The sequence below is a fragment of the Typopeltis vanoorti genome, chromosome 19 (genome assembly GCF_054136105.1).
Source record: "Typopeltis vanoorti isolate ZY-2024b chromosome 19, IOZ_Tvanoo_1.0, whole genome shotgun sequence".
Lineage (NCBI taxonomy): Eukaryota > Metazoa > Arthropoda > Arachnida > Uropygi > Thelyphonidae > Typopeltis > Typopeltis vanoorti.
In genome coordinates, this window is record NC_143567.1 from 26,449,117 (window position 1) to 26,476,189 (window position 27,073).

Genomic DNA, 27,073 nt, shown 5'->3' on the forward strand with positions numbered 1-27,073 from the left:
TATCCTTGAAACCGATGTAAAGGAAAAACAAATAATTTTACAAGACACCTTTAAGGGAATATAGATGACTTCCTTCAAGATGTTTAATACCGCCAGAACTCCAGCAAATAGACATATTGTGTCTGAATGTAAACATTCTTCTTTTTCTCAAAGCAGAAAGAAAAACTATCCTAACAAACCTATTATTATTGTGCCTGGTTGGACATGCTGCTAACTCGGGTTATATTTCTGTGCAAGTAGTTTTTAAAACGAGACAACATAACGGAACAAAAAAAAAGGAATAAAAATTTGAAGGAAAAAAATATTACAAGAGTTCTGTTTTTAAACTTGTTTCTGAACTTGCGCAAAGCAATCTGCTGTTAGCTAAAAGTTGTGAAACCTCGTACGAACGAAAAAAAAAAGTTATTTTAATTTCTTTCGTTTTTCGATTATTATTAAAAGCCAATTCTTGTTAACAAGAATGTGCGTTTTTTTTTCAATAAAAAAAAGTTCTACAAGCGACAATTGTAGGAAAGTTGGTTTCCATGGGAATGTAATTGTTGAACGTTTCTAGTCAACTGTGAATACCAATTTTTATAGCCTTTTTTAAACTTTCTTTCCAATGATAATAAATGTCGATTTTTTTTTCAACGAAGATAGATTTCTCTGGTTGTTGATACCGATAAAGATAAAAACCAGTCAGATTAGACGTAACATCGGTGATATCGATTTTACATTTTGGCACCTTTGGTGTTTGTGCCATTTGATGTCATCGAGTTTGATGGAAGCAGAATTTTTATTTTTATTTTTTTTTGATGGACGTGCTTCAAAGCAATCTGGAACTCCCAGTTATTATAAGTTGCGTTACAATTTCACAGCTGCCATGGTTACGGCTATTTTCCGTGCATGAGGAATTCCACAGACGATTTGAACTCTTGTAATTCGACTTTCTGTTATTATGAATTGACATTGGTTGTAGGAGGAGATTCTAGGTTCTCTAAATCCTCAAATGTCCCTTTCATTCTTTGACCCCCTAAGAAATTGGTAGGTCGCTATACATCGTCTGCTATCATCGCTGAGGTTGAGTGCATTCACGCGGAGTGTTAGATAAGAGCCATTTTTTCTAAATCCTAACTACTATTTATTTCTGTATCCGATTTTATTCAATTGTAGGATTAAAGACAAGAAAACTATTAAATACGGAAAAGGCCGAAAAGATTTAAACCAGTAGGGATTCCATTTTTATAAGTTAAAAGACTACTTAATAATAACCTTAGTTACTCTCTCTCTGTATTCACTGGGCATCTACAGATGCCGTATGGTCACTCCGATGCTCGTGATGTTCCACACCAGGCCTCGCCATGTAGTCCTGTTGTTTGCTTTTCTGGCAGCCTCAACTCTCTGAAGATCAGTCACTCCACACACGCCATCCATCCATCTCATTGATGGTCTACCCCTGCCTCTTTTTCCAGGAACTTTACCTTCTATTACTGTTCTGAGAAGTCCTCCTTCCATCCTTTCTATGTGTCCAAAATATTTTAACTTTCTTCTGTCAATATCCTTAAGGAGCCTTAAAGTTCTGCTAATCTTTTCTGACACCCATTCATTTGTACGCCTTTCAGTGTATGATATTCTCAACAGCCTTCTGTAACACCACATCTCAAAAGCAGATATCTGTTTCTTATCTGACTTCTTTAGGTTCCGAGTCTCGCATCCATAAGTCGCTGTTGGAAAAACAGCTGCATCCAAAATCCTCAACTTTGTTCCCATGGAGATAGATCCATCCTTCCAGATTTTAGACAGGTCTCTGACTGTTGTTTCAGCCATTCCTAACCTTTCTCTGACATCTTCTGAACAGCAATTCTTCACGTTAATAATGAATCCCAGGTACTCAAACTTTCTGACTTTCTCAATTCTTTCTCCATTAAGATACGCTTGTTTTTCAAGAGCTTCTCTGTTTGTTTTTCCTTTGAGAACCATAATCTTTGTCTTGCTAGGATTGAGTTGAAGTCCTCTCTGATTACTGATCTTGTTACCTTTGTCAAGAACTAGTCCTAGTTCTTCTATGTCATTACAAAGAAGTACTGTATCATCAGCGTACTGATCAATCTACCTCCTATCGTAATTCCTGTCCTGAGCTCATCCAATGCTTCACGCATGATGTCCTCTGCATATATACTAAACAAGTGAGGAGAAAGTAAACATCCATTTAAATGCATCTAAGTATTAGAAATATTACATTATTATGGTTACATTATGTGTGTTTCAACCTCGCCTTCAAATTGTTCGAGTCGTTTTTTTTTTTTTAAACTTAAAAGAACAAATTTCTCTTTCTCTAAGCCTTGTACAATGTTTTCCCAGTATTATTTATCAACAAATTCGGGATTTTACAGACATCGGTTTAGAACAATCATGGCATACCACTTTCAACTGAAACAACTTCGTGTATTTTTAATTGCACTTTATATTAAAGGTATCGCATAAAAAATTGTTACCAGATAATGTTACTTGATCTTAATGATTCTGATTTGGTTATTAAACAATATATCATTTTTAGACCATCTATAAAATAGTAGAGTGCTTCTCCAGACACAGACCTATCGAGCATCGCCTATCGGCAAATTGAAAAGAAGTTAGCCGGTTTTCTACGAAAGTAACAGAGTTTATCCTTTGGGGAAAAAAAAATATATAATTCGTAATTTACTGTACTTTTTCTGAGTTGCTTTGGCTATAATTCAAAATAACATTAACAACAGCTGGTTACTTTAATACACCATTTAATTTAATATATCTAATGAAATCAATAAGGTGTTATACTTTCAACACACATCACTTGCTGAAATATATAATATTAAAAATTTAAAGAACAAGAAAGCTCCTAGGCCAGACGACATCACCAACAGGGGTGATCAAGCTGCTGCCCGGAAAAGCTGTAGTGCACTTGATCATAATAATAAATGCAATCTTAAGATTTCACTATTTTCCTTCCACCTGGAAACTGGCTGAAGTAATTCCAGTACATAAGCCAGGCAAAGACCCACACTTACCGCAGAATTATCGTCCAATCAGTCTCATCTCCAATCTGGGTAAGGTTGCAGAGAAGGTCATCCTCTCACGACTCCAAGCCTCAGTAAATGAACTAAACATCCTTCCTAAAAAAACAGTTCGGTTTTCAGCAACACCATAGTACTACCCAGCAAATCCACAGAATTGTGGAATATATTACCACCAGCTACAGCTGGCGTCAATACAAGGGAGCTGTTTTCCTAGACCTATCCAAAGCATTTGACAAAATATGGCATTTCGGATTGCTAGATAAACTTATCTCAGCCGGTATTGATCATATCTATAGAACCCAAGCATGCAAGTCAAGATCAATGGTACTACTTCATCCCAGCGCCATATCTTGGCCGGAGTACCGCAGGGATCCCTGCTGGCTCCGTTGCTATTCTCAATATACATGTCAGATATCCCGCACAATCCAATGTCATCCGTCATGGCCCTATATGCAGATGATGCAGCATTATTAGCCAGATCTCTTCGGCCACACCTCATTACTAAAAAGCTTCAAGAAAACCTTCTAAAGTTAGAGAAACGATTCTCCAAATGGAGACTACAAGTGAATCCCCCAAAAAACGCTCAGTCATTCCCTTCGCGAAAAGATCGATATCTCCTGCAGGAGACGTCTTGTTATTCAATACTAAAATTCCCTGGCAGATAGAAACAAAATACCTTGGTGTCGTGCTCAACAATAAAATTAACTTTTAACCAACATATCAAGACTATCTGTGCAAAGGCATCTAAAGCCATCGCCCAGATCTACCCCTAAATTAACAGAAACAGCAAGCTAAACATCAGAATCAAATTGCTTTTATACCAGCTGATGATTCGAACTCTACTCACTTACGCTTCTCCAGCCTGGAGCCACGCCTCCACTACAAATATTATCAAACTGTAACGTGTGGAAAACAAGTGCTTGCGAATGATCCTGAACGCCTCATGGTTCGTCAGAAACAATCATCTTCATCGAGATACAAATATTGCTTCTATTTTCTCTTTCCTACAATCGTTAGCAACAAAGTTCTTCTTAAAGACATCCATACACCCCAATAATCTAGTTCAGCAACCTGTATCCTACGAGGCAATGGATATATTCAAATATAAGAGACCAAAAGCCATTTTAGCTTCCAGTAACGATGCATAATCTCCATGCCCATCCAGGGCGAGCAAACTGCTCATAAAACTCTACCCTCACCGTAGCCGTAACAGACAGCGGGGAATATGAAAAGCTTCTTGGTTCACCCCCTGAAGACTTTAATGTCATTTGTCACAATGCTGTTGCTATAGAAAATGGAAAACGTGATCTTGATTAGGTATATGGCGTTTTATTAAGTTAATTCATTTCGCTGTTGTAACAGTTGCATGATGTAATATATAACCTTTAACTGCTAATAGTCGAAGGTTTAACACTAATTAAATGTTCACTATTTCGATGTTAATAATATTTTTCTTTTTGTTTTATATAGAATAGTTTTCGCGCGTAATCAGTTTATACGATTCAGTTCAAATGAAAGAAATAATTGCGTTCGTTGCATTTAGTAAGAGTGACTTTAACGAGCAGGTGAAACTAGCAATTAATGGTTATGTTGGCACCGTCTGCCATAAATTAGTCTGGAGTGTCGGGACAGACCGGAAGAACTTTAGTCAAAGTGCACCCTTCCATTTCAATTCTAATACCTCTCACCACACGCATGTCCTGTTGCTAGCAGGATATGCACTGTAGCATCACGAGCGACCTATCGGAAATGGAATCTGCGCGTGTGTCAAGTCAACTTCATATTTCTTTTAACAACTATAATCATGGAGATTTAAGAATGCGAGTGTTATATCTGCAGGCAATGGCGACAGGTTTTAAGATTCTTCGAGCTATCGATCCGGACATCCTGAGACCGATTCGCTTTTTTTTCTAGAATAGACGATATGCAGCATAAACATGTATTCAAATGTCTGATTTAAATATATTTGGCGTTGCCTCCAAGACGAATTTTGGAAGCATCGAAATGTTAAGGCAGTGCCAAATGCAAAATCGATAAATGTAGGAGAAATGTCTAGAAAGGATGGTGATAAACTTAATCTTCAACGTACACCGTTCATATCTAGTCGCAGACTGCAAAGGAATTACAATCCTTCTTTGAGAAGGCAAGACCGCTGACAGAAGTGTCTTAAACTGAGAGAGAGAGAGAGAAGTGTCGATACGGAGATGTTTTTGATCTTATCTTTTTTTTTTTTTTATCCAAGAAAGAAAGATAAAAAGACAAAAGATTTCTCCTATTCCTGGAATTGATAAACGAAAACAAATAGACTTAGTGTGGATATAGCGCTGTTGTTTATAAATATCTAAATCTTTTATTGAAAAATGCACGTGATTTAGTACTGAAGGATAAGATGGCGTACTAGTTTGTATTCTGAATTTGTTTTCTGTTTCAAAAGCTTTCTCTTCTTGTGGACATGATAATGTACTCGTATCGTTATGTATATTATGATCAGAATATTCCAAAGATAATTTCCATTTTTATGATTGCTGGCCTTGTTGACCTGCTAGTTGGTTAGCTTATCCTCTGACCAGCCGGAGATTTGCGAGTTCGAATACTGCCTTGAGGGTGGATGCTTTTAATCGTTCCTCATTTTCGTAAACGTGTACGTATAAAATATAGATCTCTCCCAAGATGGGCCAGAGTCTTCGTGGGAGAAGTTGACCCAACCTTCCCAAAATGGGAGAGGCCTTGACCTGGCAGTGGGGAAGATAGAATATAAATAGATTATCATAGCATATAGAGGTGGGAAGGTTTTTCTTCTTCTTCCGGAAAATCAAGTTTGTTGTCCCTTAAAACAGGCAAACTGGCCAGCGAACTTACATATCTATTGACAAATATATAATTACCCTCAAGGAATTGGATGGGATGCGAGTAAATGCCTAATGGTCGTTGTGCAATTCTTGGTTTTGTCTGTCTGCTATATTCCAACCATCTTTTCTGCTTTCAGATAAGCCTAATCCAGTGTTAGTTCAATACTTGGGTCCAAGATGTTTTAATAATTTGAACGACTGTAGCGTACTTTATTTTCCATATATCATTGGCAGAATATTTATTTATTTTTTTTCTAAAAATGATAGATATTCTAGTTGAACATTAAGTAAGTTCAGAGACACATAAAAGGGTTTGTTGCGAGGTTAAAGTTGTCTACTCGCCTGCCATCGAGTTTTGACAAATTCAACCAAAAATTACAGACTTTCTCTTGGCAAATGGAATCATGTAGAACGCTTTTTAGAGCGTCTAAAGCTCTTTGCATCAGTCAACTTTATTGAAGATAACTCTTCACCGAGACTGTTGAGGAAGTCTGCCTCTTACAACGCATTTTTCCAATGACTTTTGTAACCCGTCGGAGTAGAATGCTCCCGTTCGTGTTTATAGATTGACAAATCAACATGTTTCCCACCGGAAACTGAGTTTCCTCGAGACGGTTACCATAACAACCGATGCGACTATCGACAATGAATTGTTACTTGAGGTAGTTGATTACCATTCTGTGCCTACCGGGGCTTGAAGTACTGAAGACACCAAGTTTCTTAACTTTTGAATTAAACATTTCTCCTTTGCAGTTATTAATTTTTTTTCCTGTTTCCTTTTACTGTGACAGATCGTGACGAATAAAGTTGTAATTACAAGTAGTCTGGTCGTCAGATAATACTTTTCCGAAACATCTTACTTAATTCTGGTGTTCTGTTTTTGGCATTGTTTATGATATGTTCAAACTGGGAAGCGGGCTATGGTAATGAAAGGATGCTGCTCATTCCACGATCAAAATAAATAAATAAAAATGAGTTGTCTGACAACGCACCTGACTGCAAAGTTCGATAGCATGGTTGTCTTTTGTTGCTTCTCGTCTGGGGAATTAACGATTTATATCAATTCCCTGGAGTTAGGAACGATCCTGTGACAAGTATCGCTCGTTGGAACACACACATACACGTGCGTGCTCACTACAAGGGCATTATCTACTTAATAGGGTAGTGTGTAAGAAATATTCACTATGCGTGACGGAGTTGTAAATGAGAGGATGTCTTCTCATTAGGGCATCGATCTGTTATCCCACACCCCTCTTTTTTTTTTTTTTTTTTTTTCAAATGCGAATTCTGTGGGTGATAAACTGACCGATTGGTTCATTTCGATGCACATACATAAAAAAGTCGTTTCTAGCAGAGCCAATTTTTTCCCCCTGACGAAGATATTTCATACAAAGGTCCTCCTCTGTTGGTGTTGGAAGCGAATATTACTTTGGCAGAGTCCGTCCTGTCTTTGTTGCGAACTGCATAAGTCGGTGCTCATAAAGTTGGACTTCGGCCAAGTGCTTATTGCAGAACACCCTATTCTCACTTCGTGAAATAAAAAATAAATAAATAAAAAAGAGGAAACGGAAGAGAGATTATCTTTTTTTTTTAATCAGGAAGACTCAGCATTGCTCTAAGGAAGATTTAATTCTAAGATATTCTATCTTGATGGCTCTCTGTTTCTTACTTCTCCCTTTTTGTCGCTTCGTCTTTTTGCTTTCTCGCGGTGTACATCCTTGTATATTGTAAGATATTCGTAAATTATTCAAGACAGCATTCTATCGATTGTATCTACGCTGGTCCTTCCCGCATACGTAAATGTAATGCATGTAATATCTGACATGTAACAGAACCGGTATTTTAACCATTAATCGTATGACGTTTGGCATATGGGGTCTCATTTCCAGCTGTGTTACATATCCCATATGCCGATCTACAGTAATGCCATCATTCCACCTGCATTAATTTTATGTTATCATAAGTGCGTAGTCTCTCCATTGTTGACGTATAAGTCACGTGATCCAGCTCACCATTCCTTTGCAGTCATTTAGATGGAATGAGAGTGGAATATTCCATTTTTTGAGGGGGAGAGTGATATTCCAAAATGTATTTGATGGTATAATGTTTGGGACTTAACAAACCTTCCGCATTTTGTTAAACTGGATACTGAAGCTATATTTTACAAGGGGATGGTTGATCAAACAGAAGACCGACGGTGACACCACAGGTAACTGGTAACAGGCGAACTTCATACCTGTTGAACAAAAAAACACTAGTTTTCTGCCGGTTAATATATTCGATTCCTTGCGCTTAGATGAGTACAAGTTGGCAATGAATAGCTTCACGAAAATAAAATGCGACTATCCAATTATGAGGATGAATGTTCAAGATTTGTAGATCTCAAAATAATTGATATTTATTATTATTATTGGCTACTCCAAGGAATCCTTAGACTCATCGACGAAGGACCTAAACATCATGTCAAGACCTATCCAACATTTGCTCGGTATCTATCATACTTTGCTTTGAACTCATTCACAGTCATGGCACTCACAACAGACTCTGGCAGCTCTGAAAATTTTCCTCTGAATTAATCTTATAGAAACCCTTAAATAATTTGAATGTCTCGTTCATATCACCTCCTCTTTCCCACCTATCAACCAATCTCTGTAACCCACAAATCTTCAACTTGTTCTCGTAAGGTTCATTCCATAGACCTGCTACCATCTTGGTCACTCGCCTCTGGATCCTCCTCTTCATCACCAAGAAACTCTGGCGCCCAGATCTGTGCACGGTAGCCAAGATAGGTCTTATCAAGGCTCGATAAAGAGGAACAATAACCTGCTTCTTTCTACTCGTCAAAATATTCTTCAGTAACTAAGTAATCTGATGAGCTGCTTTAGCCACTTTTGCTATGTTCCTCCCGAAAATCCATTAACACTCCCAAGTCGCTGGCTTCGTCAATTTCCTGGAGTACAGTTCCATCGTTGTGGTATACAGCTGGTAATCTTTTCACCCAAAATGCATAACCTTACACTTTGCCACATTAAACTGACATCCATTCTCCTTAGCCCAGTCCTCCAATCTATCCAAATCATCCTGCAGAATTTTGACATCATCTGCATTCACTATTGCTCTACCCAACTCTGCATCATCAGCAAACAAATGAACAGTTCCTTTCGAATCCTTTCTCATATCATTAATGAACAAATTAAATAGCAATGGTCCAAGAACAGAACCCTGCGATACACCACTAATAAAAGGCCTTCTTTTGGACTCCACTCCTGAATAAACTACTCTCTGATATCTCTTCATCAAGCACCCTCCTATTCATCTCACCAACCCTATATCCAGCCCCCATGTGCTGCAGTTTACGAATTAGAATTCCATGTGGTATCCTGTCAAAGGCCTTTGCAAAGTCCAGCAGTATCACTATAAACCATTACTTTTATCGAACTCAGCAGCCACTGTATTATAGAATGTGAGCAAGTTACTGAGGCATGATCTACCCTTCACAAAACATGCTGTCCCCCCAAAAAACAGTATCCCATTTCCATCCATCCATCTGTGTATTTTTCTTTTGACCAACTTCACCAACCAATACTTTGACAACGACTCCTGATATTGTGATCGGTCGGTAATTTGCTACATCAGTCTTGGAGCCTCCTTTGTGCAAGGGAACTATTTTCTCCTCTTTCAACCCCCTCGGGACTAACCCAGAGCAGCCACTTAGATTAAACGATATGGTCAAGGGCATTGATAATTCTCTCCCCTCTTCACGTGAAACTCGAGGCTGATATACCTTCCAATCCCGTAGCAGTATTCACATCAAGGTTCTATAGTATGCTATTCACCTCCATTTCATTCACCTCAGTTCCTATATAAGCCTTTGGCTCTCTCGTTCCTGCAATATCACCACCTGAATGATATACTCTTGCAAAGTGTTCACTTAGTAATTCTATTTCGACTGATTCAGTTACCTCCCTACCATCAACATTCATTTCAATCATTCTTCCATATCCATTCTTTCTTTTACTCGCAGCATATCGAAAGAACTCTTTGGGATTCTCTTTGGCCTGCACTGCCAATTGCCTTTCATGGTCTGCCTTTGCTTTTCTTACCACACTAGTTCCCCTTCTGGCTTGTGCTGTTCATGTGCCTGCTGGTCACCTGTGGAGGGAATTTAAGAAAAGTGGCGTGGCAAAGAAAACAAAGAAAATTGAACAGAAATCTGTCATCGAGTAATTAACAGGAACTGCGTGAAACTATATGTCGATTTATAGGAAATGCGCTCCTTTCAGTCCGTGTTTCATAGTCACGCGATTGATGCTGGACTGAGAATGTCCCAATATCTCCCGACTCTTTTGACGAATCTTTCTCTGGATGACTTTTCATGAGAAGTCTTCGGTGATTGGCCTTCCTTTATCACATGACGATTTACTGAAATTGGTGATGATTGTCATAGCCTGAAACGAAGCAGGGAGGGTTTCCTTAATGTACTGTTCAGGAACTGATCACAGTATCTTATGAAACAAAAATTCCGGATTCAAATATTCGTCGACAAGGTCAAGGTTAATCTTGACTGTATAATCCATAAAAAAATCCATGGCAAAAGTTTTCTGACATACTGAGATCAGTTAGGCCTCATCTGTAATCAGCATGCTATTTCTCGTTCATAGTCTTCTTTTACACCAATCCTTAGATTTCTAAAGGAGTATTGAGAGAATAAATCTTTTTCTTCTTCCTTTTCCCATCTATTTAGGGTCGGCCTTTTACATGATGCGACTTTACGCGCGTGATGCCAACCGATTTGTCGCAGAGCCTGACTTTGTGGGCGGGGGAACGGTATTTTTGCTTGTAGAAGTGAGCGCGTTCGTGGAGCCATTCTAGGGGACGAAAATCCCGAGTTTCCTGGCGAGAAAATCGTATGAGACCAGCTAACTCACCTCTCGTCGAAAGAGACCAGATAAAGATTCCTCACGTCAATGACGAGAATCGAAACCAGGTCTTCGTCGACCAGAGGGCTTCGTCTATACCAACTGAGCCACGAGGGCTTTATCTTGGAAAAATGAATAATCTATAAATATATGCGGTTTGGCCGATTTTATCTACAGTAAGTGTGGAATTATTAAGTATTCGGATCATATCCAGTCTCTCTCTCTCTCTCTCTTTATTTCGTTTACTATATATTATGTTATGTGCTTTTCTTTAATTCGTCAATTCAGTTTTACTCAATATCTAGCTTTTTTAGGAGGTTTTAAACTACAAGTTATTTTAAATTTATATTCCCTTATATCAACCGGATATGAATTTTTCCTGACAATCTAACTGACTTTCCAATAATTTAAAACATTTCTCGGCAGATAACGCACTTATCTGTTTATCTAATGGCCATATTTCCATTACTTTGAAATTCTGTACAAGGTAGAATCCTTACCCGATCGATCCATCTTTCGCAGAAATGCAAATTCCTCATCCATTTGTCTGCTGCAAAATGCTTTCTGTATTTTTGTAGATTTGATACGTAGATGATATTTGAAAGGCTTCCGAAGTGCAAATAATGGGAAGAGACCTTACATCTGTCTCATCATCGGAACGCATTAATAAACAATGGAGAATCGAGGGAAGAAAAAAAAAACCCCATCAAGACTGGATGATGATTTTGTGTTAACTTTCATTCAACTGCTTGCTGGTTGCCCATCAGCCAGCGGGGCGAACAAAGAAAGAGTACTTTTCGGAACGATAAAATATTCATCAGTTTTTAATGTAAAACCTCGCGGATGGACCGTACGGAAAACAATATATTAAACATGAAAGAATTCCTGAATTAATGATGAAGTACGAGAAAATCGTGGTTACAACATTTGGGAAAATATAAATGGAAATGGGAATCTCGTGCTTTAGGGGGGGGGAGAAAAAACAAACCCCTTTCTCATTCTCGTTTTGACTTTACTGTAATACTGTGTGTAATTTATAACACTGAATAGTATTTTAGTTTCATTTGTAACAGACGCGGACTCTAAGTCTAATATATTATTCCGGTAATGGCTCCCCCAATAGAAATTATCTCCACGCGTGAAATACAACTGCCGAAAATGAAAGAGGACGTTTCTGTCACCTTTGGCGATAACATTAGAAACACAACTGGGCCATTGAGAAAGCAGAACATTAACATTTTACTCCCCGATACAACAGTGGGTGGTAACGGAGAAATTGTTGGCACTTTGGTGGGTTATAAAGCGTACGAAATTACCCATAAAGGACGTCATTATTATCAGATGACTTCCCACTGTGGACTACTGGAATAACTTTAGACGTTGGAATGCAATTATGAATGGATGTCACTCTAAGGGCTTCTTCAAGATGGTGAGTTTCACTACGCAGTTGCAGCTCTTCATCGTTATGTGAATCCCTATTGTTAAACAGATCGTATGTTGATTGTTGAAGAGATGGTAACAAATGCAAGCAGAATAATGATAGTAATTATTGTTATTATAATAGGTCAAGTACATGAAAGTAGAATGTTTTTGCATTGTTACAATTACTGATTAATGTTAGCAACATACATGCATTGTTGTTGACATTATTATTCGGGACAGTCGTTTTATATTAATGTACAAGAAGTTGCAAAACATATGGAACATTGTTATCATTTGTGTACATTATATTGTTCAGCATATGAACGTGTTGCTATTGTTATGGGTTTTGAGAAAAATCAGCGCATGCTACAAACTTAGTTTGTTGATTTCCTCATTGTTGAGGAAATGGCAGACGAACTGCAGCCTGTTGGTTGTGGAGCGGATAAACCACTGGGACAACTAGTTGTTATTATTGGGTAGATTAATGGTCACTCTTGTTCAGTAGATCAATGCTTACCGAGTAGAATAATAGTTGCTATTGTTTAGTAGATTAATGGTAGCTATTTTCAGTAGATCAGATCAATAGTTGCTATTGTTCGGTAGATTAATGATTGCTTCAGTTGAATTACGAAAATCGCCGAGAATTATGTAATGGTTGGATCGATTTATCCTTGTAAGCAGAATTCGTGTATGAACTTCAGCATTCTGCATCCAACTCTGGGAAATGAAACGAGCGGCTTAATGCCAACTTGTCTTTCTTAGCTCTGCCGGGGAAAGAAAGTCTGAACACTCCAAAACTATTCCAAAGGTTTCTACGTAAAGTGGATCACAGACGTCCGGAGAGAGAGAGAGAGAGAGAAAGAACAGAATAAAAAGAAGAAGTGAGTTTTGAATTATTCAAACCAAGTTTGAATACGTAACAGAGTTCATCCCGTATGCTTTGGGGGCAGGTGACGATCGTTCAGTTTCAGGTCGTTGCGAAGTGCAACACCCTCGCGCGTGAGATACGAGAAACCCAAGAGAAAAAATTTTTCTTTCACAAACGAAAACGGAATTATGATCAAATGTAGGCAACCTTTTTCCTGACATCAGGTTAACAATATACATAAAGAAAGTGAATTGTCTGCACACTTGCATTCGCTATGATATACGTAACGTGCACCACGGATCTAGGAAGCGCCTTAAATATGGTTGACGCCACTAGTGTAGGCAACCCTGCACCATTCCAGGCAAGAAATGGTATTGAATACGTTAAGAAGGCATTTGCTGTACTTATAAATTAAAAAATTTCATCACATGATGTAGGAAATTTTTATAATTTTTTTTTTCAAATTACCTAAAAGTAAGAATACGTGACGTTTCGACCACATTAAAACGACTTTCTTCAATGTTTCAACAATTCTTCTATAGTTACTTTTCAAAGTTTCATGATAGTTGTATAATAAAGAACAATAAATCATCATAATTAAAAAAAATCTTAAAAAAAACTTTAATTAAAAATTAATAACAGTAAAATTCGCTTCAGTTTATTATTATTATTATTATTATTATTATTATTATTATTATTATGGAGTCTGTAGACTCATCGCGGGAAGTCCACCAACAATACTAACCTTCATTTGTACCTGTACAATACCTGTCGTACTTTGCTTTGAATTCACTCACCGACAATGCATTCACAACCACCTCTAGCAGCCCATTCACCACTCTCCAAACAAAAGATCTAGTGCTCACTCCCTTGCTAACCACTCTTAATTTCCAGGAATGACCTCCAGTTCTCCTTCACACGAGTCATGTCCCGAAATGGTTCATCTGTATTAATCCTATAACAACCCTAAGTTACTTATTTGTCTCTATCATATCCCGCTCCCATTTCCAAACTAATACACATTAGCGTACTGTCTAGATGGCAGCACAATCGCCATTTGAAAATATCGGATCAATTCTTGATATATTTTCGCTTTATTCAGTTTTTGCTCTTTATTTCATCTGCAATTTTTAAGTTTTAACAAGAATTGTTCTTCGGCCAAACCGCAGGTCTGCCGATTTAACTGAAGTGTGATGACCGTTAGACGGCTGCTTGTCGCAGGGACCATCCAAACTATATTAAATTCTGCGAGTCGAAACAATCTGGAGTGACTGAACATGACATTTCCTCCAAACCTAAGGTCATTTAGACAAACGACTGAAGTCCTACCTAATAGTCATTATCTTATGGAGGGATTGTATAAAGAGAACTGTAAAGCCTTATTAATACATCGCCCCAACTTGAATCGATCTGATGGGCTTAAGTTATTTCCGATTGGTTTCTAAAAATCAAGCCATGACAGACTTTTATGTGATATGTTGGTTCTCTCATAGATCACTGTTCAAATTAACAGAATTTTGAGCAAATTAATTTTTTTTTGAGAAAATAATTTTGGCGACCGACCAGCGCATCTTCGCGATCTACCAGTCTATCGTGATCAACTTCTCCAGGTTTCATATTGTTGTGACCTGGACAAGACCTGAACTATGTACTAATCCCTTCCCTAACTTCGTGAATACAGTTTGTCAATTTTGACGCCACAGTTTGGGGGTGGAGAGGGGGGGATACAGTACTCTCATTGTTTTCATTTGACGAATCGAAACCTCCTCAATGCTAACTGTTTTAATGCAAGAAATCTACATATTAGTTAGATACGAATGACGTCATTCACGTGCCACGTGCTTAAGTTATCTAATGTGAAATGTGCATTTTTATTTTTAAAGTCATAAAGTTAGATTTTTTTTTTATCTTTCAGTGTTTTTTTTTTTTTTTTTTTTTTTTGAGAATTTTATAAAAACAAAAGTTGTTGATTCTCCCCAACGCGCTCATTACTGCACTATCCTTTCAAACACGTGTCATAATAAAGCACACATATTGTCAGACGAAACTAAAACAGCAAATGATGCTTTTTAACAATCAAACAAAATAAAGCGCAGAAGCTAGAATAGAAGCAATTGTTGAGAAAATTATTGTAATTGCGAATATGATTCATTTGGTGCTTTTTTTTTTTCGTCTGCTTCCGAACAATGCATACTAAATAAAATTCATGCATTCCATAAGCGAAAAAACTTTTTACAGCAAACATCCGATTTTTTCCATTATTAGGCAATTTCAAGGAAATGTTTCACTTACCGATCTTGATGATCTCTGGCAAGCCCAGGACTGCAGGTACACACCACACAACGGCCGCAAAATGCGCCATCATCGCCGCTACACCGGATGCGTCCCCGATCTTCAGCATGATGCCGAAGATGAAGCAACTCGGTAACATCACTCAGAGAGGAACGCACCTTCTTTCGAAGCTAACCGAAGCCCATTTTGTCGACTAACAACTCATGCGGGAGAGAAAGAGAAGTGAGAGAAAGAGAGAGAGAGAAAGAAGGGGGAGGGGGAAGACGATCTTTGTGCACGTGCGAGGGTGAGAAGAAGAAGAAGAATCGCAAGAACTCGACCAAATACCGACACCTGTCTTCGCATCCAAAACTTGCCGCACCGAGAAATAAAAGAGATAACAGCGGACGCTTTTCCAAGGGATGGAGGCGAACGAATCTCGACGCTAGTTGGCGCGCGAGCTGGCTGCCGGTGAAATGTACGCGCAGTCAACAGCACTGCTGGTAAACTGGGATGCTGCAGTGAGCTTCTGTTTGTGTGTGTGCGCGCGCCTTTCTTCTGCGAGCGTTCTCTGACATGGTACGCTGAGCTACCGCACGAGCATGAGGTTATCCACGTTTCATCTCTTCGTATGAATTACATCAGAATATAATTGAGGTTGTCTTTCACTTTTTTTTTTCCTTTCTTATATTAAAAAAAAAAAAAAAAAAAAAGAGGGGGAAGGCTTAACTATAGGAAGTCAAGTATGAGACATCTGCTAAAGCTGATCACTCTTTTGGCTGAATGTTCTTGCTTCTCCTATTATTTGAAGTTGAGTTTTTTTTTTCTCCTTTTAATTGCTCAATTCCCAAATGCGTTACGGAATTTTCTTCGGTTGATTGCAAATAAAAAATTCTTTTTTTTTCCGAAGACACATTGAACAGGAGGTCATTTGATGACTGCTAAAAATAATCCACCATTTTTGGAAGAACCCTTTTCTCTCAAAAAATTATTAATTTAAAGTAAGTTTGAACTTAGAATGGCATAATTTATAAAAAAAGTCTCAACTTTTTATTATATTAAATGATTTGCTATCTCAGTGATTTTTTTTAAAATAATTATCTTTGTTTGCCATATATACGAGTTGTGATCAGAAATATCCAGATCGACCACAAGATGACACAGTCATCTTAATCCTTGTCGAAGTCAAGGATTACGGTCAAGGCTGTAATCCTTGACTTTGCTACGTTTTAAATTCGAAGTAATATCTTGGTAGTCTGCGATTTCGCTGCATCAAAAAATGGCTGGTTTCAAAGAACGCACGCGTGAAGTTCCGTATCAAATTGGGAACAAACTACTACAGAAACCTTACACATATTAAGATTTGTTTTTTGAAGAAAGAACCATAAGAACTTTACCATTTGGTTGTTTCTCTAATTTCAAAAACAAAAAGTAAAACGATGTCTGAATTGCAATCATACAGTAGTTTTGGCATTCAAGTATCCTGTGGATGTACTGAATGACGCATGGCAATACATATTTGAGAAATGGCATACTTAGATTGGTCTATGACAATAGTCCCGCTCATTTTACTTTGTTACTCATTGTAACTGTTAATATTTGGTCCCTTGACACTTAGTATGAGAAATTTTCTTTTTGGATTTATTAATGGACCATAGTTCTTTATAAATAGATACAATCGTCGACAAGTTTCGCCAGCTAAATCTGTCTGGCTTCTTCAGGAAAAGAAATGGGTACACTAACGTTAAATGCTAAAAAACGAATGAAGTAACAAGAGTTAAATTAATTAAAATTGAAATGACGCGTAACATCAAGAGCATCGAGAGCGGAGTCTTAGTCATTGTTAGTTGATCGTGTTTTATAGTTTTTCGCGAAGTTGAGTTCTGCTAAGCATAGTGGATTTATTAAGCTTTTCCAAATGTCTTTTAGTATCATGCCTTGATACTAAACTTGAGACAATCTCAACATTCTGTTGAGATTGTCTCCTGTCCGGAGTACTATTGCAGCTTCTTTAAATTTTCTACATCTGAAATCTTCAATGTAGCATGGAGCTGCTGTCCCAATCGAGAAATGTTTGGCTAATCCTGAAGTATCTGTTCTGTTGTTGTTGACATCCCCCTATATGTTCTTTGTTTCGGATTTCTAGGCTTCGTGATGTTTGGCCTATATAATTCAGTCCACAGGAACATGGGATGTTATTACACCTGCGTAATTGTAGAAGGTGATGCTGTCCTTAGGACATCTTAACGTGTGACGTGTAGTTTGAATAGGTTTGAAGGCAACCCTGATGTTGAAAGACCTCATTATGTTTGCTATTTTTGTTGAAACTGAGCCGGCTTAAGGTATGACAATGGACGATGTATACTGCGTGAATGGAGGTTGTCGCTGTGGGTTGTTTCTATTGAGAATCTTTTGAATGATATTTTGTAGATAACCATTTCTGACTAGAGTTTGAGATATGAGTGAGAGTTGATCAAGCAGATCTTTTTCTTCTGTGATGATATTTGCTGCTCTATTTTTAAGCATATGCATAATGCTAAGTTTTTGTGCATGATGGTGAGTACATCTGAAGTGAAGATAACATCCAGTGTCTGTAGGTTTGCGGTAGATTGTGAGCTTGATTTGTCCATTCTCTTGTTTTTTTATTAGCGTGTCCAGAAAAGGGAATTGATTGTTATTTTCCAACTCTAACGTGAACTTTGTTTTTTGGTGGAAAGAATTATTTTTTGAAGGAACTTCCGAATAATGAAGACATCGTTGGCGTATCTCCACCAGACTAACGGTTTCGGATCGGATTTATTTTGGATAAGATGTTAGCTTCTAGTTTTTCCATGCACAGATCCGCGCAAGGTGGTGACAAGGAACTGCCCATGGCTAAGTCGATTTTCTATGATCTTAATCACTTCTTTAGCTGGTACGTCCGTGAATAATGACACTATGTCTAGGCTTGCAAGTATGTTTGTATTTGAGATGTTGATACCTTTTACTATTTCAATGAAATGCTTAGAATTCTTTATAAAAGAATCCGATTTCTTTATCTTCTCTTTCAACAGACAGGCTAGGTGTTTGGCTAGTAGGTATGTCGGAGAATATCCACCGTCCACGAACGGGCGGAGCGGAACTCCAACTTTATGAACTTTTGGTACCCCATATAAGCGAGGTGGTAATGTGTGTAGAGATTTTAGATTTCGCTGTAATTCCGGAGGCTATTTTTTGAGTTTCTTCAAAAAATAATTCCTTCCACCAAAAAACCAAGTTCACGTTAGAGTTGGAAAATAACAATCAATTAATTTTTCTGGATACACTAATAAAAAAACAAGAGAATGGACAAATCAAGCTCACAATCTACCGCAAACCTACAGACACTGGATGTTATCTTCACTTCAGATGTACTCACCATCATGCACAAAAACTTAGCATTATGCACATGCTTAAAAATAGAGCAGCAAATATCATCACAGAAGAAAAAGATCTGCTTGATCAACTCTCACTCATATCTCAAACTCTAGTCAGAAATGGTTATCTACAAAATATCATTCAAAAGATTCTCTCTAGAAACAACCCACAGCGACAACCTCCATTCACGCAGTATACATCGTCCATTGTCATACCTTATGCCGGCTCAGTTTCAACAAAAACAGCAAACATCGTGAGGTCTTTCAACATCAGGGTTGCCTTCAAACCTATTCAAACTACACGTCACACGTTAAGGACAGCATCGCCTTCTACAAGTACGCTGGTGTATATAATATCCCATGTTCCTGTGGACTGAACTATGTAGGCCAAACATCACGAAGCCTAGAAATCCGAAACAAAGAACATATAGGGGGATCAACAACAACAGAACAGATACCTCAGGATTAGCCCAACATTTCTCGATTTCGAACCACTCCATCGATTTGGACAACAGCTCCATGCCTTACATTGAAGATTTCAGATGTAGAAAATTTAAAGAAGCTGCAGTGGTATTCCGGACTGGAGACAGTCTCAACAGAAATCAAATCATGATACTAAAAGACATTTGGAAAAGCTTAATAAATCCACTATGCTTAGCAGAACTCAACTTCGCGAAAAACTATAAAACACGATCAACTAACAATGACTAAGACTCCACTCTCGATGCTCTTGATATTACGCGTCATTTCAATTTTAATTAATTTAACTCTCGTTACTCCATTCGTTTTTTAGCATTTAACGTTAGTGTACCCATTTCTTTTCCTGAAGAAGCCAGACAGACGTAGCTGGCGAAACTTGTCGACGATTGTATCTATTTATAAAGAACTATGGTCCACTAATAAATCCAAAAAGAAAATTTCTCATTCTTACTTTGTTTTACCAGAAATTCTTGCACAAACGGCTTCATAGTTGTTCCACGCTCGATATTTTCTAAATCTAGCAGTTAGTGACTTTTTTTTTTCAGATTTTAAGGCAGCACAGAAGGATAAAACAATTGATGACATCATGACTAAGTAAAAAAATCCGTATTCCATCTTGCCGAGTTCCAACCTTTCCCCTTCCAAATTCGTAGATATCCATGTTTCGGTTTGATTGCGGCCGAAGTAACTTGGGCTATGAAGTCAGTTTGTTATGTTACTATCTGAGTGTGTTCCCCGGCTGGTTTGTTTGTTGCTGAATGAAAAAAGTATTTACCAAAGGGAAGCTTTTTCCGTAGAGTATATCTAACTCACCTTCATTGAAAAGGTCCCAATATATATTCTTAATTTATCTAGGTTTAAAATATCTAGGTTCAAATCCGGTCTGAAACGGGATTTGAACCTAGGCATTTTAACCGATAGGTAAATCACCTCTTCATTTATTCATCATATCATCCTCTTGACTGTCCTGAATGTGCTAAACTATCGGGAGGGTCGCAGTATTTATGAATGAAGGAGGTGGGTAGTTAAGCCACGCATGCGCAAAATGTAATTTGACACAAACGCAAGGCGATTACAAAATTCTTATAAAAACGATTGTCAATTTTAGAATTTCAGTTGATACTTCCTCTATCACTTATCTTTTCTTTCTTCTGTATAATTCCTATTTTAAATTTAATAAATGTGATTATGGAGCGCACTACAAGCTTTGTTTTTCTTTGCTTTAGCATCTGCGATTTTCTACTTGGGTATCTTCATTCATTTCAGGTTTGTCTGTTTATTTATTTTTTTAATTCGAAGGTTGTTTATTCGTTCCCATTCTCCGTGTTGTTTCATTTTTCTCAGGGCATCGTTAAGAAGCATTTTTCCGGTGCAGCCATGTACGATGAAATGAAAAGTGCCAGTAATTGCTTTGCTGTGTTCCCAGTGTGTGTGTGTGTGTGTGTGTGTGTGTGTGTGTGTGTGTGTGTGTGTGTGTGTGTGTGTGTGTGTGATTCTTGCAGGGTTAATCACCGGGCGGTTAATTTGTTTACCTGCGCAGTGCCATCAAAAAGACATTACAGCGAAAATGATATCGAATTGATCTCGTTTTGGGGTCCTGCCCAGCGTTTACTTACTTGGATCCACTTGGCGCACGCGCACGCACACGCACACATAAAAGAGAAAAGTGTTAATGACAAACAGTTCAAATGCAAATTTGTTTGCATTCTTGTTCGGTCGACTGCAGTATCTATTTTTCTTGTTGTTTAGTTTTTTTTTTTTTTTTGTCAATGTTAGGCAGAGTGAGAGATAGAGATTTTTTTTTTTCGTTTTTGTGAATAATCAAAGAACACATTACCATTTTTATTATCTTCATTTCAGTCATGTGTACAGAGAATGAAGTTTATCCTACAAAAAAAACCAAAAAAAAAACCTAATTATTCTTATTTGATCAACCAGGTTATGCGTGTGTGCGCGCGCGGAGAGAGAGTATTTTCAATATATTATATAAGGCTTTCAATATACCCTCCATTCTGCCCAACGTTTCGACAGGACTTGTATTCCTCAGCACGCCTTTTTTGTTCATTTAGATTCTGTTCTATTCTTTTACTTTAGTCTGGCTTACAACTGATGGGAAGGTGGAGACTATTGCGTTCTTCAGTAGAAAAATCGGAGGAATAAACATCCATTAATTGTATTTCATAAACCACCCGATTAAACAGCTCTTAAATTATACCAAAATATATAATTAACATCAGTATTTGGTGGGAAATTTTTATTTCAGGAAATTTAAGCTAATTCATTAACGTTTTTCTCATACGAATTTTCTGTTTAATTACTTGAAGATAATTTAGTAGTTAATTAATTAGAATACGTCCCATGGCGATAAAGGTAATCGCGTGCCATCTCGTTTTTTTTTTTTTTTTTTTTTTGTGTGGCATTGTTGAGTTACTTCGTTATAAAAAGGTTTTTTTTTTTCATTCCAAACTCAACATTTTCGATTTAATGAAAGTGTCAAAATTGTTTCTCTCTATAAATATAATTTACAAATAAAAAAACGTATCCCTGAACTTTGTATTAATAAAATATGTTAAATCCGGTAATGGATTTATAGACGCAATTATGTACAATCTATCATTTAAATTTCACCAGAGTTTGCAATTGAATCTTCTTAATATCATATCACAGTTTCGTTTGGTTGTCGATTAACTCGGTGTGACGTCATGCGTCACAGGTTTCCATAGCAACAGTAGGTTGTGTTTGCTCTTAAACTCGGCGTGTATTTTTCCAGTAGGAAAAATACACGCCGATGATGGGGAGTTTTATTTTTTTTTTTATTAATACAATAGTGGCCTTTGGGAGTGCATAGCTATAATTTTTTTTTTATATATATTTTTAATTTTTATGTAACTTCCACCCACGAAGAGTTGTAAGCCTATAGTAGATTAGTACGATGGGTGAACTAAGGATTTTTGTCTCTATTTTTGAATTAATTTTTATAATTTTTTGAAGTCCGGAAACCGTGTTCTAGAGGCCAAATATGGAACTTTTTCAAGCCACTTTAGGAATGAAATAATTCAAACTTTTACAATAATTTCATTTTATTTGAATCCTATCAATAACCTATTTTATTCAGCTAAGAAAGACTTTTTTTTTTTTTAATTTTTTGTTTTAATTACAAAGGGCTTACAATTTTGGAAGCGTAGGCGTGTTGTAACCTTAGTGTCGTGATCTTAATATTTCTTAAGGGGAGCAGATGGAGCCCCTTTAAGCCTAACAAACATTTTGAAGATCGGTAGAAGCTGGTTTCCACCTTCCTTTATCAATCGATGGACTCAATCGTTGTTTTCAGGGGAGAGATTACGGCAAACAAGTGCAACCATCTATGATTCTATACATTTCGAAATGGGGGATTAAAAACATGAGTTTCCAGGGATAATCCGTATTTTCCTGTCTCGCTTAACTTAGTCGAAGAAATACCTGCAAAAATGTCTTCTAGGCGCTGCGTAGAGCGACTGGCGATAGAGGCACGTATAGTGACCACATTAGATTATATATTACAGAGCTTGTGTTGTTAATCATTACGTCGTAAAGAAGGATTATTATAACATCGTATCATCGAATTGTCCAGACCGGAGAAGGCTACGAGACCAACAGTCTCTGTGTTAATGGCTTGTTCCTACGGCTGGTTTGGCTGTTTCACTGGTTAACGATATTTCTGTCTGTTGGCTAAGAGAGGCGTCAAAGCTAACAGAACTGATTGTAGTCAGCAATAAAAAGGTAGTTTGCATCTCAATATGAAAATGTTCTGCAAAGGTCTTTGTGACGTATAATAGCAAACACCTCACTCGCTTGTGTCGACTAAATCAGACTGACTCACAGAAGTGAAGTATCTGTTGTCGGGAATGCCGCCAGTTGATACTTCAGTAGCGGAAAAGGTCGGTCGCTGAACACGAATCATGGTTGTTCCACGCTGGCGAAACGATCATGGTACGAAGAAAAAAAAAAAAAATCTGTGGAACCATCGTGTGAGGTGTGAACGTAGCAGATTCGTGCAGCATCATGAGAGTTTCCCAATCTCGTAGACAGGTGGCAGGGCACCCAAACTCCACTCTCGGAAACTGACGTGTAGCATCCTGAAATTGTGTTGTGCGGAGGTATTCTGGTTGGTGGTACGACAAGAAACAAGTCTGCTAACTTCGCGGTCGAATTTAGCAGGCATTCTCAGCCGAAACAGATCTCAATTTTCATACGATCGTTCCTTATGTATCTTTCGGAAATGCCGATCATCATGCATACGGGAAAATGATTAAATATCACTTAAGTATCTGTGGTGAATTTTTGAATGGTGATTTTTTCTGCATGGCTACCGATTGGAGGCTAAATATAAACCAAAAAGACTGTCTAGTGACGAAAGACCATAAAATTGAGTTCATTATACCACACGTTATATCTCTTAAAAATTTCTTTTTAAGAGATATTAGAAGCCGAGTTATATAGCCAAGGGTGACGGTGTGTTTTGACGAACGGTCGGTCGTCACGATATTCATGCCGTATGCGACGAATTCTCACTATCAATCGCTTCGAGATAAAACTCACCATTGACCGTTTGGCCAAGCGGAATGAATTCTTTATGGATAATGCCGTTGGAATCGTTGAAACAAATCAGTATTGTCTTTACTTTTGACTTCTCCAAGCGACTTTTATTTTATTTATTTTTTTTTTTTCGGATGTCCCTCTTCTGGTGGTCTCCACTCAGCACTATGACGCTTTGTTTCGGGCTCATACTCAAAACACCGCGTTTCGTCACCAGTGACGATCATTTCAAGGAAGTTTGTCCTTACGAGCGGTTTTAACGAGGTCCTTTCAGTGTTCAATTCGATACCTTTTTTGGTCGTCGGTCAACTTGTGGGGAACAAATCGCGAATTCAATTTACGAAGGCCTAAACTCTCGGTCAAAATGTTGTGCACAGTTGATTTTTGAATCCCCGATTCATCTTTGATGAAATCGCGCACTTTTTGGATGTTAACTTTGCTCAGTCCAGTTTTGGACGGCGCGGCTTTTTGTCGTCCTCAAGCGTCTCACGACCACTTTGAGGTCATTTAAACCACTCGTAAACATGAGTACGGGATAAGCATTCATCCTCGTATTCTTTTTGAAGCATTTGATGCGTTTCGGTAAAACACAAAAGTCAATCTCAGCTCTCTGTTTGAAACTCATTTTCCGACCGTTCGTCAAAACACACTGTCACTCTTAGCACTATAATTCGGCTTCTAATGAAACAAATGTCACAAACAGTTGACCCAACACTAATGAAGGTTCCCGCTTTCGACAACAGGAGGCGCCACTAGTTCTATTTTCGAAAAGTTCGGTTTCTTTTTGGATAGAGGGAGTACTAGCAGATTATGACGATAACATGTTCTTATATTCGAATGTTATTTCTTGTGGTTGTATCAGTTGCTTTAATATCATTTTTGTTCTAGGGGTTTATGAGACTTTCCAGGATCCTCTCCCACCTTCGTACATCGAGCAATACATAGTCTATATTTAAGTTTCAGCAGTTAGAATTGAAGGAAGTGCAGGAAGATGGTTTAATGTTAAATCAGGTGTCAGACAAGGATGCATATTATCCCCTCTGTTATTCATTATCTATATCAGTGGTTCTCAAAGGGTGCGCTAGGGCGCACTGGTGCGCCCTAGAAGATTTCCGGGTGCGCCCTTAGGGATATACCGCTCTTTTTGTCAACACGTCATTATTGTGTTAATTAACAGCGGTTTTTCTTGCAAAGAGAACAAGAATATGGTTTATTCTTGTTGTGTATATATTACTTATTTTAAAAGTGTTGGAAGTGGATGTTATGTGCATATTACTTATTTTCAGATAAATACACCCAAATAAAATGGGTAGATTTCTCAAAAAGAATCGTGATATTGAAGCATCAGATTCTGGAAGTGAGCAAAAGTTAAGTGCAAGTAAGAAAGCAAAATCGCGGCCTACTCGCAAATATAATGAAAGTTATTTAAGCTTTGGTTTCACTTGGACCGGAAGTGAAGATCATCCTTTGCTGCTATGTTTAGTATGTGGATGTAAAATGGCAAATGAATCATTGCTTCCTAGTAAATCGAGTAAACATTTTAAAACTATACACTCTAATTTACAAGATAAATCTGTATGTTTTTTCAAGAGATTGTCTGAACAGCAAACAAAAGCGGCAAGTTCTTTTAAAAGTATAATGACTATTTCTGATAAAGCTTAAATCGCTTCTTATCAAGTCTCAGAACTGATAGCAAAAAATATGAAAGATCATACTTGAGGTGAGTCACTTATTTTGCCTGCTTACAAAAAAAATGGTCATGACAATGCTAGGAAATGAAGCAGCAATGAAAATAAGCAAGATTCCTTTGTCCAGCGATACAGTTCACAGGCGAATTATAGAAATGTCTTCTGATATCGAGAAAAATGTATGCAGTAATAAACTTCAGTTTAAATTTTGCATTGCAAGTTGATAAGTCAACAGACATTACCAACAAGGCGCAACTCTTAGCATTCGTCCGTTTTATTAATGAAGATCAAATAGTAAATCAGTTTCTTTTTTTTTTCAATGAATTAAGTGTGTCTACAAAAGGTGAGGACGTTTTTAACATTTTGAATAGCTATCTTGATAAATGGCAGTGAACATGGAAGTCGTGTGTAGGCATTTGTACAGATGGAGCCCCTTCCGTGGTAGGCTGTGTTAAGGACCTTACATCTTTTGTAAAGAAAACAAAATGAGAATGTTATCGTAACTCACTGCTTTCTTAATAGGGAGGCCTTGATGGCCAAAATATTGGGAGAAAAATTAAGAGAAGTTTTAGATCAAGTTGTTCAGATGGTAAACTTTATTAAAACAAGACCTGTCAAATCGCGTTTATTCGAAAAGCTTTGTATCGATATGGATTCACAACACAGACGGCTGCTTTTACACACTGAGGTGAGGTGGCTGTCAAGGGGAAAAGTACTTACCCCTGTACATGAGCTACGACAAGAACTTCTTGCGCTTTTTGAAGAGATGAAACAATTACATTTTTGTAACCTCCTTCGGTGCGAATTTTGGATTTCAAGGTTACAGTATTTGACCGATATATTTCAGCAGCTCAATATTTTGAATACTAGCATGCAAGGGAAAGAAGAAAATATTCTCACATCCACTGACAAAATAAAAGCGTTTCAGAGAAAACTACGGATTTGGAAAAGAAAAGCTGTTGAAGGTAATTTGGAAATGTTTCCATTGGTAAGTAACTTGCATAAACGAAACACTTCCAACAACAGTTGAACATTTAACAAGTTTAGAAGAAAAATTGAGTTCTTATTTTCCATCACTTAACACTGAACAATACGATTGGATTAGAAACCCATTTATGGAAACTTCAAGTGATTTTGGTTTAACATTAACAGAAGAAGAAGAACTGGCAGCTATATCCACTGATCGTGGATTGATGATTAAACATAAGGAATCGTCTCTTGAAGCCTTTTGGATTTCTATAAAAGAAGAATATGTGTCAATATCTAAAAAAGTTTTGAACATTTTACTACAATTTTCAACATCATATTTATGTGAATTAAGATTTTCTACCATAACCACAATTAAGTGTAAAAAGAGAGGAACTCTTCAATGTATTGACGAGGAAATGAGAGTTTGCCTTGCAAATATATGCCCAAACATTGAAGCAATCGCTAGGACACATCAGGCTCATGTTTCTCATAAACACAAGAATGAATAAACTTAAGGTATGTTTTATTTTATTTATTTTTTTATCGCATTATTTTTTCTGTAATATTTGAATTAATTATTATAGCATATTTCTCAGAAATTT

General features: G+C 37.5%; 1 protein-coding gene across 1 annotated transcript in view; it reads left to right on the plus strand.

Annotated features, from left to right (window-relative positions):
• The window catches only part of LOC150095931 (uncharacterized), a 164,809-nt gene that overhangs the window by 9,094 nt on the left and 128,642 nt on the right, over positions 1-27,073 (plus strand). The gene's annotated exons all lie outside the window — the stretch shown is intronic.